The 15,868-nt window shown below is 36.2% G+C and overlaps 1 protein-coding gene across 35 annotated transcripts in view; it reads left to right on the top strand.

Annotated features, from left to right (window-relative positions):
• The window catches only part of PLEKHA5 (pleckstrin homology domain containing A5), a 168,977-nt gene that overhangs the window by 45,060 nt on the left and 108,049 nt on the right, over positions 1-15,868 (top strand). The gene's annotated exons all lie outside the window — the stretch shown is intronic.

Here is a 15,868-nt window from a genome sequence, read left to right as displayed (position 1 = left end):
CTTGAGTCCTGCTCAGTTGAACCTCGTCTCTTTCAGACCATTCCATGTTTCTGATTGTCTCTTATGGAGTTCTTCAGTACACATTCGAAGTTGGGGGACAAGACCGGATCTCCATACCCCATAGAGTTTAATGGTGATATGGTTGTTTACTGTTAATCAGTTCCTCTAACATGTTTGTCTTTTTGAAACCACCAGGCAGATCTCCAGACCTTTTCAGAGAGGCAGCACCAATGCAATCCTGATCTTTGTCTTTATGCTTCTCTTTCCTGAAAGAATCACTTGGCAATTAATGCATTCAGTTTCAATTGCTATCTTGTATCTGAGGCACAGGCTATTATGGGTTTTCTCAGCAACTCTCTTCAATCTAATCTTGCCTGTCCTGGATAATTTCATATCAATTGCAAATTACTCCTATGCTATTCACTTGGTTTTTCAGATAGCTTATGAATATCTTGAGTATAATGGGTTTTTGTGTTTTGCATCTTCCTAGCAATACGTACAGAGGACTCTGTTTTGTTTCATTGCAGTTAGGCTTCAAGAGGTCTGAATGAAGGACTTTGTAAAAATGGGATATTTTTTTTGAGATAAGCATATGCCTTTGATTCGTATGATTCCATTGCAGTAAATGTTCAAGGTGAGGCTTTCCCCTACAGAGGGGATGTTGACTCTTTTGCAGTATACTGTATATATTAAAATATCTGTTAATTCTGTGCTTCATTATCATACCTGATAGCACCCAATGCAGAAGCTGAACTTGAAAAAAGTGGAGCACTTTATAGCATGTAGGATCACCATTTGGCATCTTTGTTCTTCTGATACAAAAGTTAGTTTGAGAGGTATGTTGTTAATGTCATACTACTCATTTTTTTCCTTATTTCCTCAGAATTATTAAATACTAATTTGACCTGGTGGTTTTAATGCGGTTCACTTATATCAGCTCCGTAAAATAAATCTTTTGTACTGACTGCTTTGAGACAGTTTATAACTCTCTTGTCTATAAAGAAACACTTTGGCACTTTTAAGGGGAACTTTTTCTCCAATGAGAAAAATGAGGCTAGTTCTTTTGCTGTGGTTATGTCCATCTTGAGTGCTCCTTTTTTATCTTCAGATCAAATCACCAGATTCTGGAAGATTTTTGTCTGTTTGGAGAAAGTCTCTGTTTGATTTTTGTGCCACATGCCAGAGGTGATTTTTCTTGTCCCGCCAAATTGCGGCTTTACATTTTTGCTTTTGTTCTTGGATGTGAGTTCCACTTTTTGAAAGGTCTTTTTTCTGTGGGTTTTATTTAGTGGTTTTAAGTTTTAAAGATTACAACTGGGTAAGAGTTAGCTGCTGTGTTTACCCAGCAGCTCTTCTGCCTCCCCCCCACCTCCCCACTTGCTTACTGCCAGCTGGAATGGAAAATTCTCAGCTTTCTGGTAGATGGCAGCATTTACTGCCTGCTCTCCTGCCCATCCCAGTGCTTTGCTGCAGGATCTGGATGGCCAGCTTCAGTTAATATGTGCTCATATAGGATTAACATGTTAAAGCAAGGGGGAAACTTTCTCTTAGACTCAGAGTGAGCACTACCAAGGGTGCGATATTGACTGTGGTGATGTGCCTTTCTCTTTTTGGAAGCATTAGCATTGCTTACTCAGAGCACCTCAGCTGAGGTTTTCCTTTTTCAACTCCTGGCTTGTGTGGTAGCTCTTGGGGGAGACTGGTTAGCTCAGCCTCAGAGTAAGAGATGATGCTAGTCTGTTGCACAAGTCTAAATGCTGACTGCAGTGTACATATACTGTAAATACAGTATACATAAATAGTGTATGTTTAAGATTAAACTCAAACAAGGCATTGAATTTGAACATAAAGACTAGGATTCTTCTAGAAAGATACCTGTCATTAGTATTGCCTTATTTTAATAGCAGAGATTATCCAGACTGTTTAAAGCAGGTGGTATTTTCAATCTTTATTTCAAGCTTGCAGTATTTCTTCCTCTTTGTAAACCTGTTCCGAGAACACAGTCAATGTCCAGTCTAATATTTTACTTTGGCATAAGCCTAGAAGTGGACTATGACTACAGTCAAAAGTAATGTGGGAGTACGGCGTGCAGCAAAATTTAATGGGACACCAATGAGGATGTTGGGATAAAAGTAGGTACGTCAAGGGTGAGGCGAATTGTGATATTCGCTGTTTTCATCCTTCCTGTAAAAACAACCATGCTTGACTTCATTGGGTAGCCATGCTTTAAACCAGTTAGTACATGTGAGGGGGAAAAAGTGGCAAAATATTTTTGACTGTTGCTTTTTATGTCCTTGAAATGATTGAATGTTAGGGAAGGGAATGAAAGTAGTCCATTGCATTATGGAAATGCTGACTTTTGTCTCCAAATCAATGCAAGGAACATAATGAAAAGTTAAAATATGTTCATCATGTTCTTCCTGTTAACAAAATCGTTTGAATATTTTTTTGCTAATCATATTGAAGACACTTTAAAATCATCAGAACATACATGGAAAATCTCCTGAAGAATTTGTAATTCACTGAGTGGTAAAAGCATTAGCCTTTATGGAAGAACTTTATAATACCTGTGCTGCAAATGTTAAATCATGTGTCACTTTCCTAACAAACATCTCTAACACGTGGCACTTTCTTTGAGCTATAGATCTACTAAAACCGACTAAATCCTTATGTGTCTTGAAGGCAAAGGTCACTGGTGGTTTAGGAGTATCTCAGTGTGAATAAACCAAATCATTAATTCAGAAGAGGAAAGAGTTACTTTTATCGTTACAAAAGATTTGTTATGTAAACTATGTTATTGCTAGGAGTGGAAATCTGTGACTCAGTTTAATCCATTCTTGTCCTCTCTTTCCTTCTCCCACCCCTCTGTCCCAGCCTTGAGTAGACAGCCCACAGGAAAGAAAGAAGTATTTTTTTCCCAGGAAACTTACTCTGTTTTTCCACTCTGAAGGCAACTTCTATTCTTTGTATAAAACTTTATGTAAGTCCTTTTTCAGTATCTTTGAAACTTTAGATGAAATCATGGACAAACAAATGTGAGACTGTTTTTTCTGAATAAATTTACCTTCTGTCCATTCCACTAAAGATGCATGTGGTTACGGTAAGAGCTGTCTCTGTGGCAACCTTCCTGCTCTTGCTATTCAAGCCAGGAAGAACATATGAGGCTAATCTTAATCACTGTAGACTATCTTCTATTACAAACTGTCTTTTCAGGACAAGCTAAATCTTTGGATGGGATTTAGTTTTTGTTTGGGGGCAGTGGGGGTGTTTGTTTTTTTTTAAAAAAAGTTGCATTTGATTATTAATTTACACTGCAGATCAAGTTACTTCTTTCAGATACTTCTGTTAATAAATTATGCATGTTCCACATTAAAATATTAATGGAGGATGTATTTGATTCCTTGGCACAAGAATAAGATTTTCCAGGTGAAGTGAGTTGAGGTTGCAAAAGCCATGCCAAGTACTGTAGTGCCAAAGGAAAGGATTAGCTTATGCATAATTATTCTCAGATGTACTTCCTACAATTAATTATTGCATCACACTTCCCATCATGAATAAACTTGTAAACAGTCAGTTTTTCCAACTCTTTAGGTTATGCTTATATGAATCACTTAAATGTGAATTGTTCTGGGATACTGGTAAGGATTCTGAGAAAGGAAGTTGACACCTGAGTATAAATTCTTGATGTTTTCAAAAGCGAAGAGGAATTGGGGGGGTGATTTTTAGGACATTATTGGGACCTGTTGCCACACAAAGTTCACGAAGAGGCACAAATGATCTATAGATGGTTTGAAAGCAGAAAGTTGCCGAGAGGGGACATCAGTGTAGTAGGCAGTTCAGCTTTCTAAACTTGCTTCTGCACTTTAAAACTTGGGTAAAATATTTGAAGGTTCTGTGTTAATAAAATTGAAAACTTTGAAGTAAATGCATGTTACAGGCAAACATAAATGCTGACACTTTGCTTTTTACTATTTCTTACCAAGGCTTAAAAGAGCAGAAATGCTTTATCTCGTCTTTAAAATAAATATTTAGGTTTTAAAATTCATATCCAGAAGGAATAAATTTGGTAATCATCAAAGGTAACTTCTGTCTTCACACTCAACAGAAAATTCAAATGCCTGTCAGTCACCTTATACAAGTCACTTCTCAGGCACACAAAAGTCTGAAACAGTTTGTCAAAAGAGATTAAAAAGAAAAAGTAATATACCACAAAGTAACATTAAAGAATAAAAAAGCCCCTATATCGAAGAAAAATGTTAGACTTGATGTTCTTTAGTAAATCATGTTTGAAATGTGAAGTGGTGATAGTAATTTTGAGCAGTGCTACAATGATGGCACTAAAATATCTGCATGCATGTAATTACTTGCATATATGCATGTAATGACACTGAATCTTCTTTAGGCACTGCTGTGCAATCCTGTGTATCCCAGAACTTCTTGTCGGGCTGTGGTGTGACTTCCACTGAGATGGAGCTGCAAGTATATGCATTGGGAGCTGCCCTCCTGTAGGTTCAAAAAATAAACAGCCATTAATACTTGATTGGTAACCAGTATTTGGTTTTGGGGTTTAGTATTTAGGGGTTTATTTCACACTGCTGTCTCATTAGTCCTTACAGGTATAAGACATCACCAGAAGTAAACACCTGTAATACACACCTTGTTAAGAAAAACAAAGTCTTATTTTTCACTAGTGGTAAAATGTTGCCAACTGATTGCAGTGTGGCTGGCATTGCTCTACAATTGAGAGTACACTAATGCATTTTTTGAAATACTGTAATATCTGAGCATTATAGTCTTAGCAGCTAAGGTTTTACCAATGATCCATAATTAATGTTGTTTCATAATTATTGTAACAATACTACATGTGTATATAAAGAGTAAATTAGGTCATTGTTTCAAGGGTTTTGAAACATAATATAATTTGCTTGAACAAAATATATTGTATGGAAACCTGTAGCTCTACGTAAATTGTTTTTAAAGCACTTAAGACCATTAAGTTTATTTTAGATGGAGGAATTAATCTGATAAAAATGTTATACTTCTGTTTGCCTGCAGATGGTTTCCTGAGAATTTTGTAGCTGGCCGTGATGTAGGGATGGTCTGGTAGGGTTTGCTCTGTGCATGGTTGAGTTCTGCATCTCAAATGAATGTTGTGAGTTTTGTCTACAAAGTCGCATACTGTTAAAACTGCACGTCAGTGATAAATTTCTTTCTGTATAATACATTGTAGTAGACAGAGCTGCTATTGGGAAGAAAAACTTGTAGACAAATTGACATAAACACTTTTTCAGGTTTTGTCCATTTATGCTGTTTGCACACTGATGGTGTGCCTGGACTCACACTATACCGCACCAAGATTCTGTTTTTCAAGCATTGAATTAATACAAGTAATTCAGTCGATTTTTTTTTTATATTTTTCTCTTTTTTCATTTTGAGTGAAGACCAGAAACAGTTTGCCATATCTTTTTTTTTTTTTTTTTAATTTGAAGTTATGCAATTATTTTAACAGTTTGCTTTGAAAACTGGAGTCACAAGTGGCTTAAAAGAGGCAAAGTCAACAGCAGTCTTTAAACACAACCAAATTTCTACTTGTTCTTCTCATCTCCTCAGCAGTGGATTAAAGTAGTAATGTTCTCATGTAATCAGTGGAGAATGAAGCATTTAACCTTTCTTTTATTTTTCTGTTTTTTCAAGTAGGATGTCAAAACAATTTTTTTCCATTTTCATGTTCAATACTGCTTTGTGACTGTGTATCAATGTGTGTGTATATATATTTCTACGTAATACCTTAATCTTAAAAAAAAGCCTATCAGAGGCTGCTTGAAAGAGAAGTTGAAGTGAAGCTGTGAATGTTTTCCTCTGGCTTGTATTGAAGCAACACATATTGGCTATCTTACTCATTAATTTTTCTTTTTCCTTTTTGGACTAATTGGGTTTTTGGAGTTTGGTTTCAGCATGTAATATACCACACTTTACCAGTCAACTTTCCAGTGACTTTTTTTTTTTTAATTTTAATTGCTTTGAATGAGAATGAGTCTTTTACTTACAGGAAGTTAAATCTCCAGTGTTTACCCTTCTGTTCTTAAAGATACTGTAAATACACATTATTCCCATGTCAGTGTGAGTACATCTTAGTTTTAAAGATGGGTATTGTAAGAAAATATGAATAGCTTGCAAAATATTCTTGGTGTTTACTATCTTAACTAAAACTTTACTGTAGGATTCAGAATTGAAGAGATTTTTGTTAGTCATATAAATCCAATTTAATTGTTGGTTTTCTTGTGGTTTTGGTTTTAGCTTATTTCCTGAGAATCATGTTGGAATGGCATCCTGAGTAAAAATTGTATACTTTGAAGGACTTGTTTGATTATTACTCCAATATTTCTTCATCCCTGGGCTGTTGGCCTGAAAACAAAAGCCAATTAAAAAAGCATTTAGTGTTGCTCCCTCTAGTTTTTCTTGATGCATGTAGGTTTTTCATACTGAGGGCTATAAAACTCATTAGATCAGTTAAATTGACTTTAACGAAAGGGAAAGCCATAATGATTTTTGTTTGGGCTGGCTTTATTTTAACTGTCGCTTTGATTAGATTTGCTTTCAGCAGGTTTAAGTGGTTGGTATCTGACAGTAGGAGTTCTTGGTGAGGATAGCTCTTCTGAATTGGTGGCAGCTTGTACGAAAGGAAAGCTGGTGACATTAGTGGTTAATCCAGCACTGTGCTGGATCTGGTGATTCAATCGAGAATAAAATTAAACAGCTACACACTAGCTTGTGAATTTTTTGTCCAAGTATATTCAATAGTATCCCTGGTTTAGGCATCTGTCTGAGGGAAGCCCCTAACAAGGACTCTTATATCAAGTATTGGATTGAAAATTATAATTACACACCTGTGTTGTGTAGTAAAGTTCAACTACAAATTAGCTATGGATCATTCAGAGTTTAATTATCCTGTTCACTGGTTTAATAATTTTTGCATGTCGGTGGCCTGAGAATTACTCCCCTCTCCCTTCCACAATCCATACTACATCAGTTTCCAGGGAAATAGGGAATGGTCCATAAGCTCTGGCCTGCTGGAGGAAGATGTTCATATTTGGCAAGCTAGTGTAATTTGAAGTGAAAGCCAACTCCATGTCACAGGTTGGTGGATCATTCCCTATCTCGTTGAAAAGGATGTTAGAGAAGTCAGGGGAATAGGAAAAAATGTTTGAAGAACTTCGTAAGTTTGAAAAAAACCCCTAGATTTGTAATAAATTGATACTATAATACCATTCCTGCTGGGCTTTTCAGTAGCTGAGAAAAGCAGCCAAATATAGGAGAAATTATCTAATAGTTTGATACGTCCTGTTTTCAAGGTTTCTAACAGTGCATTTGTGGTTTTCACAGTATTTGCCAGAAACTGAGATAGTCAGAGATGAGGATTTTAATTCTGTTTTTTGAGAACCTCCACAAGAATTCCCAGCCAACAGCAGTCTGTGGCTCAGTGACTTCCAGAGGCAAAGGCGGTGTCTTTGTCTTTAACTGTACCTGATGGGTTTCTGTATTCACTCCTGAACCAGTGCAAACTTCCCATGACCTGTTTTAGAAGCTACTGTAACTGCGTGTATGAAGAACTATCATCTTTTTAGTTTTGAATCTCTACCATCTTTCTCATTTGATGTGTCCTGCTTTTCATGTAGGTGAAGTGGTGCATTATTTGCCGTAAAAGCCTGAGTGATAAAAGGATCTTTATCACATCCCTGGTCCAAGGCCTATCAATCTATTTTTGTTCTTGACATGTGGAAAGTGTTCTACACCCTTTAGTCATCCTTGTTGCCATTTTTTGGAACTTCTGTGGGTTTTTTTTGTTTTGTATGTGTGTAAGGATTAATCTACATACAAACTCTCTGTGAATTCTCTGCGAGATGACCAGCCTATGAAAAGGTATCTGTTGTTACACTGTGGTTTTGTTCCATAGTAAAAATGGTTAGCTGAGAGCCCATTATTGAATATGTAAAATAAAGGACTTTTTGCATCATGTTATGTTACTAATATCAAATATCACTTGCTGTTTTACTGCTTGTATTCCTAAACTTGTATAGTTCCTCTGTAATTCTTCAACTGGGCCCTTGGTTGTTATCCTGAATAGCATCCTCGGTATGGGATGCTCTCTGCTAAGGTTTTATTCCTGTATTCATCCCCTTTTTGAAACCAGGATGAAGATTATATGTGAGCTCAAGCCCTTGCAGGTTTTATTAATTTGTGTCCTTTCACTCTTGAAACAGTTACCATCTATGTAACAACTTTCCCTCTTAACCTCTGGCAGCTTAGTTTCTTAGAGCAGCTTTGATGAGTGACCTTCTTGGATGCTTTTAGGAAAACCAGGTTCTCAGTGACCTGAAAGGCCTGTTAGCTTTTTTGTTAGTTGTTTTTTGTTCATTTTGTTTGCTTGCTTGTTTGGGGCTTTCTTGTTGCTGTTAGTTTGTTTACTTAGTACTAGTAAGTCTGATAGATCTCTGAGGTATGGCTTTCCTTCTTAAAAGCTGGGGTGGCTCTTCCCTGCGGCAACAGATTTCACACCTGTTAATTCCATTACTTAGAATAGTTCTTACTGTTTTGCCTGGTACAAACTTACTGGGCTTACTGGGTCTGTAGTCCTTTAGCTGACCCTAGAAGCTCTGTAAAGCCTGACATAGAGTCAGGGACCTTCCAGTTCTGTGGAACTAAGGCAATTTGGATACCTTGGACAATAGATGAGCTGTGTGGTTACAGAACACCATCTGGCTGCTTCACCCTGTTCTACCAATACTTTAATTCATGGGACGGTCTGCCTTGAGTCAATTAGGTGAACAAGGGTGTCATAAAGGCTTCCCCAGCTGTGAAAACAAGTACAGAAAAATAATGTAGCTGAGCTTTCTGCAGTGACCTTAACTCCTATCAGCCCTCTTAAATTTTCCTTTTTATTTTTTTAAATTTCATTTTTGATTGAAAAGCTTCCTGATTCTGAAGTTTGAAAGAGAAGCTGTATTAGGCTTGAGATATAGGGTCTGTCTCTCTCTTTCACCTTCTTACACGTTGCAAGTGGTTCCTCAGAGCCTGCAATGTGTTTTCTTTTTACTTGCCTGTTTGTGAGTTTTCACTGAACCTAGTAGTCTTTTTCCCATTTGAACACTTTCAGAATTTTTGTTTCTTTCAGTAAACTTCTCTTACCTTGCTATTTAGTGATGCTGATCTGTCTTTTGCTTTAAATAATTTTGAAATAAGTGATACATGTTTTCTTTGCAGTATATCACATTTTCTGTAATGCAGAAGAGTTTGTCCTCCTCTCTTTCACTGCAGGTATTTCATCAACTTAATTTTTGCATATCGAGAGGCTTGGGACACGAGGCAGAGATCTTGGTGCTTGTTCAGATTAGTTCAGCCAGTTCTTGTCTGTAATTCTGCATCGTGTACTACACAGTCAGCAAGTTGTCAGGTAGCATGTTTTTCTAAATAGTTAACTTTAAAATCATTAAATGATTGTAATTTTTTAATAAATATTAAGTATATAAAAGGATATTTTTACTTTAGAATTCCTTCTGTTAACATAAAGAAGCAGCTTAATGGGTGCATGTGTGACTGGTTGATTCAGAATGAGTTAAAAACTTTGCAAAGAGCTTTGGCTGGTTAGTAAATTAGAGAGGAAAATTCAGGTATTTTCCAGATGGGATGTCAGCAGTTTTAACTCTGCCTTTATCAGTTGATAAAAGGGATTCATGCCATGTGACAGTTACTGACTAAGGATTTGAAAATGACTGTAGGTCTTGCAGCACAAAAGGGCTGCTGAGCTTCCATGTTTCTTACACAGAAACTTGTATTTGATGGGTTGTTTCACTTGTGTTCTGTATTGCATCCAAAACTGAAAAATATATTACGCTGCTTTTGTTGATGCTAAATAGAGTTGAAGTATGTATCATCAGCCAACCAGGTCTGTAGTGATGTTGCCCTAAAAAAATTTCTTGGACTTGTACGATTTTGCGGTATAAGAAATTTACAGAAAAAACAATTGCATTGGACATTAAGAATAAGTATTCAGATTGGATTCCTGAGATTTGTCAGTTTTGAGCAGAAGTAAACATATTTTTATATGAAATCACTTACTAGAATTTTTTTTTTTTTAATGGCAGTTCTGGGAACACATAAAAAGGAATGGCACTAATGGGTTCATTTTAGAAACAGTCAAGAATTTGCCTTACCAAGTACAGTTCCTTTGTCAGGCTGTTGTTCTCTTGCCCATTTTGAATGTTTCTAAAGCTAATGACTGTTTTTAAAAGAAAAGCAAATTTGTTAATTCTGTCTACTCTGAGAATAGGTAATGGGTTGTCTGTCTTCATGTAGCTAGAGCTTGTCATCAGGTTGGCACATGTGTAGCTTGTATTTATGGAAGGTGGTTGGTCCAGACCTGGTCTTAGTCTCAGACACCCTGTAATGTAAATATATATAAACTTGGAAAACAACACTAACAATCTGGGCAGCAGTGGCAGTTTTATATGTTCTGGCACATTGTCTGATATGATCTTCCAGATGAATTATCTATGATCATATATTAAAGACTGACATGCAGTCTGCTTTTATAAGCTGTGAACAGCAGATAAACTTTATTTTTCCATTATACTTACTCAACAGCATGAGCAAAATGTTTAGTATACCTATGTTTAGGAAGGAAATGACAATATAAATGGTAATGCACAAACTCATAGTTGACTATTCAGTCTAATTGTGGGCATGTGAAGTGTGAAAGAGTATGGTAAGTCTGTCTTTTTAGAGGCTTGCAATAACTTGGTAAGGAGTAGAATACAGGTCTCTTCTCGACTGATGTAGTTTTGCTACAGGTGTGATGGGAGTGCTAAACTTGGGTGGAGTAAGAGACTTGTTGCTTCTCTGAATGTCTGGAGTTTACTCAGGTAAACTGTGAAAACACAGATAGCGACAGAAGTAAAATAAACACTGCAAATGATAACACCATCTTTCTATGGTGTTTTTATGTCCTAGTCCTGATTTTGGTATTAATCAGTTCCTGATGCCTCTAGCCATATGATGTGTGCCTTTAGCCGTATGATGAAAGTTCAGCTAAGATTTGCGTGTTCCTTTTTCTTAACTATTTTTGTTCCTGATTGTTTGAAGTTACTATTTGTGAGTAGTATCCATCCATTTAGTATCAACATCCATTTAGTTTGCTTTCAGTAGAAGACCCTGGGAGATGGGTTAACAACAGGGAAAAAATAAAAGAAAGTTGAAGGCAAAAATAACACATGGGATGGAAAGGAAAGCTGCAAACCAAGACAATATTTTCAAATGAGATGCAATAATAATCACCAAAGAAAAAAAATGAGAAGTATACTTACTAGTATAGAAAGACTTAATTACTACACAGTAGGCACACTAGAAATATGTAGCGCAGGCAAAGCTATGAGTAGAAGGAATGTAAATGAATATGTAAATAAGAGAAAAATGACTCATCTTTTGAACTTTGCATATGTAGTTTTTCTCTTGTGGTTGTCTAGACCTAGGTATGCACTTTTTCTTGGTTTTGTTTGAAAAATGTCCTTTCCACTTGAATAGGTCAGCTGGTAGTTAAGATGTAGAAACATAGTGGCAAAGAGGTTTTAAATTGCTACATGTTTCTGGAGAATGTAGCTTTAAGCTATCTAGAAAAGGAAGACATTTTAGATATTTGTGATGTAGTCTTTGAGAGAGGCATTTTGAGGTATTACTTAGAGTAGACCAAATCCAGGAAAGCTGCTTGTGGGATCATGCCAAAGCTGCAAAGAGCTGAAAGAGCTCGTGTATAAGAGACATGACTGTGAAATTCATTTTAGGATGCCAGAAAGTCTTGTGACACTCAGCTGTATATAATTTACCAAAGAATTTACCATGTTTAGTTAAAAACATCTGTTGCATAAGTCAAAGCTTTTAATAAAATCCATGTAAAGCCTAGTTATAAGCTTAAAAGTGAATCATACTTCATTCTGAAATAGTGGTGAGTTTGATATTGAGACTTAAAATAAACCTGAAGATAATGCAAAACCACCAGTCTTACTAGAATGAGCTGCTCTGCTGTCAGAACAGGTGATCAAAGGCGCTTGTGTGTGAACTGTTGTTGAGAAGCTGTTATCAAGGAGCAAAGATGTCTTAAATATTCACTACCTGATTTCTTGATAAATATATCAAAAGAAAAAAACCCACCACCACCTCAGTCATTAAACATTTTCTGTTGTGTCTTCTAACTGTGTGCTACGTTTACTGAAATGAATCTTATTCCTGTAATACTCTTCTAGGCCTCATTGAACTCAGTCTTTTTAGCAACACACAGTAGTCTGGCATAGTTTGTGTGCTGTGCTGTGCGATAACAAGGCTTTGGTCTGGATAGTGAAGTAAAAAAATTGACTCAACAGTCAGAATCCAATATAACTGTTAAACAGGTATTCTTTATTATCAGCGCTGGGGTTGTCCTGGGGATTCTCCACCATAAGGGCTCCCAAGAACTAGCAAGGGACATCAGTTTACATACACACAAATCATACATATTCATTAGATTTCCTGGAAAGGGGTGTCTTATGATAATGAGTTCCTGGAATTCATTTACATAGCCCGAGCATGCATAGTAAAAATAGAGTGAGGGTCTTCGGTGATCAAGGGAAGAAGTAAGTTGTCTTTCACAGTGTTCGCTAGTTGACCTTCTTTCCAGAGCATGCGCTGTGAAGTCCAGGTGCCGCTTTCCTAAATTAGCAAAATCATCCTCCCCATATAGGATCTCTGTGTCCTCTTGTTTGAGTTCCCCTTATCTTAGTTTGCCCATTCTAGGAGTTGCCCAAGTGTCCATTGAAGGCTTTGAGTTTGCTATCAGTGATTTACATAGAGAGATCTAAACAAAGAGGTCTAGGGAAACAGTTAAGGAGTCCTTGGGAAACAAAAAAACACAAGCAAAGCTTTCATAATCAATGATTGTCAGAAATTAATTTGTTTGAATCCTTTCAATAGCAATACAGAAAATTTAGAAAACTGTCTCAGCTTCCAGGTCTGAAGTTTGAGTTTAATCTAATACCAGCTTTGTCAGGTTCAGAAGAATAATTATTTTCTGGAAGTCCTATATACAGGGTATATTTTCCTACTTATGTATTAATTTCATTTTTTTTTCTTTAAAGAGACGTTTATTAGACTGCAAATTGTCAAATTTATACTCACTTTTTGTAAAACTTTCTTATCAAATGTAAAGATTCTGAAACTCAAATTTATGTCTTTGTAAAGAAACCCTTTTAAGTTCAGTGAGAGACTTCTTTGCAAGTAGCATTTTGCATTAGTTGTGGAATCAAAGTATTTTGTTCTTATGTGCTATTAATAGCCTCTTTGCATTTTATTAGTGTAGCTACAATTTGTAGGTCATTAAGAGAATGAAGTACACATTCATCAAAAGAAGAAACAAAAACCATCCTGAAACTTCCTTAAGCTCCTCTAAGAAGTTGAGCAGGTGTCCAAGAAATTCAGAGGGGTTTTTCTCCCATGAAAATTCATCTTTTGTGGGAGAATATACCCACAAAAATTTAACTTCAGGGCAGACCTTTTGAACTTTTAAACTGTTGTCTAGCTCAAAGAAAACGATCGTAATTTGTGCTCAGCTTGATGGGAAGCAAAGGCGAATAAACCTGAAAGAAGAGAACAGTGTTTACTTCAATTTTAATGGATTTTATTAGCAGCAGCTTTTTCCCTTTCATCTTCTATATGTGGAAACTACAAACTACTGATTAGGTAGATATAGATTTGTACAATTAATCTTTCTTCAATGGCTTTTACAAGAATGAAGCCAAATCAAACCTGCCTGGATGAAAACATTTCTCACTAAGGAGACAATTCTTATGTTAATGACATCTTGCATTTTTAAGTGTTGTATTTCACCAGTCTGAATCTCTGTGGAAGTTCAGAGAGCAATAACAGAGCAAATGATGAAAAGTTAGGTGATGAGAGAAGATAAGCTTAGATAAAAATGTGAAATATGATTTAATACTCACTTTTCTTTAAAGAGTTTATTAGCTGGCAAGGAAATATTGAAATTCTTACCAAAAAGCAGACTTTTCACGACCTAATGGTAGACTGTAGACTTCATCTGAATTTTGCAACCCAGACAGATCTTGTAGCAAGAGTGGACTTTTTGTAGGTATTGGTGCAAGAAGACTAACTACCAAGGTATTATGTGATTAAAAGTCAAATGAATGCCATTAGTGTTATGTGATTATAAATAAACTTCTTTTTATAGTGATGTAATATTATCTCTGGAATATGAAATGGAATGTTTCCATTTGTTCATGCAAATCAGGTTTAACTGTGCTGTAGCGCTATTGTGCATCTTCACTTCTGGGTTTATGCCTGGAAGGAATTTCTGAAGTAAAAGTACTTCCTATCATTTTGTGTGAGTTCAAAGGCAAAGAGCAAGGGTGAATGTTAAAATAATTACCTTAGTAAATACTTTGTGTTCATGCCAAAAGGATTTTCAAAGCAAAGGAGTGCAGTCTGTGAGTCTTAGACTTCAGATCGCTATGGCTGAAGCTGCAGATTCTCATACTAAATACCAGCATTTTTGCATAGGTATGAAAACCTTGTTTTTAACTTAGTTGTACACATTAGTGAAGTTTAAGAATAATTTATCAATGGGTACAAATTACTTCTGGGGAGATTCCAATTGAACACAAGAGGAAAAATTTTCCTAATGCGAACAATCAGCCACTGGAATAATTTCGTCAGGGAAGTGGTGGATTCCCCAACATTGGACACTTTTACGATTCAGCTGGACAGGGTGCTGGGCCATCTTGTTTAGACCATGCTTTTGCCAGGAACAGTTGGACCAGGTGATCCTTGAGGTCCCTTCCAACCTGGTATTCTATGATTCTATGAATAATGTCTTCCTTTTCTACCAGATGTTGTATTAACCTTTATCCACTGTACTAAAAGTAGAGGATTTGATACATGCCTTCTAAGTGGTAGAGTTTATTCCAAATTCAGTTAAGTATTTCTATGCCTAGCTGCGGTAGAGACCAGGAGGTGGGCTGTTCAGGTTTTCATATAGTATCTTTTAAAATACAGCATTTATAAAGTAGCCTGCCTGGCTTTGCTTTCAGCCTGAATGATAAACAGGAAAGCTTTTAAAAAAAAAAAAACAAAACAAAAAACAAAAAAACCCAAAACAACCAAAAAAAACCAAAAACAAAAAACACCACAGAAGTGCCTGGGGCATAGCTTTTGTCTTCCCACAAATGGGGAAAGACATCGTTTATTCATTTGAAAAAATGAATATACAATAAATATGGAAAGAGGCCTCCGAGATAGAGAAAACAGAAACATGGAATGCTTCTACACTGCTTGTGTCTGTCTGTGGGTGAATTAAAAGATATTAATCTCTAAAGGAAATGGGTTTGAATATCTGTTTTCTTTGACATAGGATTTTTGCATGTGAATAACCTTGCTTTTATATAAAAATAAATTGTTTCATTAAGAAGCTAAATGGTTTCTTTATGTATAAAGAGATTTTAAGTGGAGGTAAACTACTTTGCAACATAAATCACTTGTTAGACAGTTCCCCATCCTTCCTTTCTGCCTTCTCCATCCTAATAAAAAGGAGCTGCCCAGAATCCACCAGGTAGGGTAATTCTTAAAATGATTTGGAGAATATTTAACAGATTTGTTGTCTGATTTATGAATTGTGCTGCTTAATGTTCAAATTATATGCTATCCTGAAAAGGTTTTCAGTCTCTTACAGTGGCATCATGTAATTACGTTGAAGCACATGATGATAGTGTTTAAGCAGTCGGATGCCTTGCAGAGAAGTAGTGCAAATAATTATATGCACATCAGTGCAGATTAA

Source organism: Strix uralensis, chromosome 5, assembly GCF_047716275.1.
Source record: "Strix uralensis isolate ZFMK-TIS-50842 chromosome 5, bStrUra1, whole genome shotgun sequence".
NCBI lineage: Eukaryota > Metazoa > Chordata > Aves > Strigiformes > Strigidae > Strix > Strix uralensis.
The sequence above is the reverse complement of the archived record's forward strand: the minus strand, read 5'-3'. Positions and strand labels throughout refer to the sequence as shown.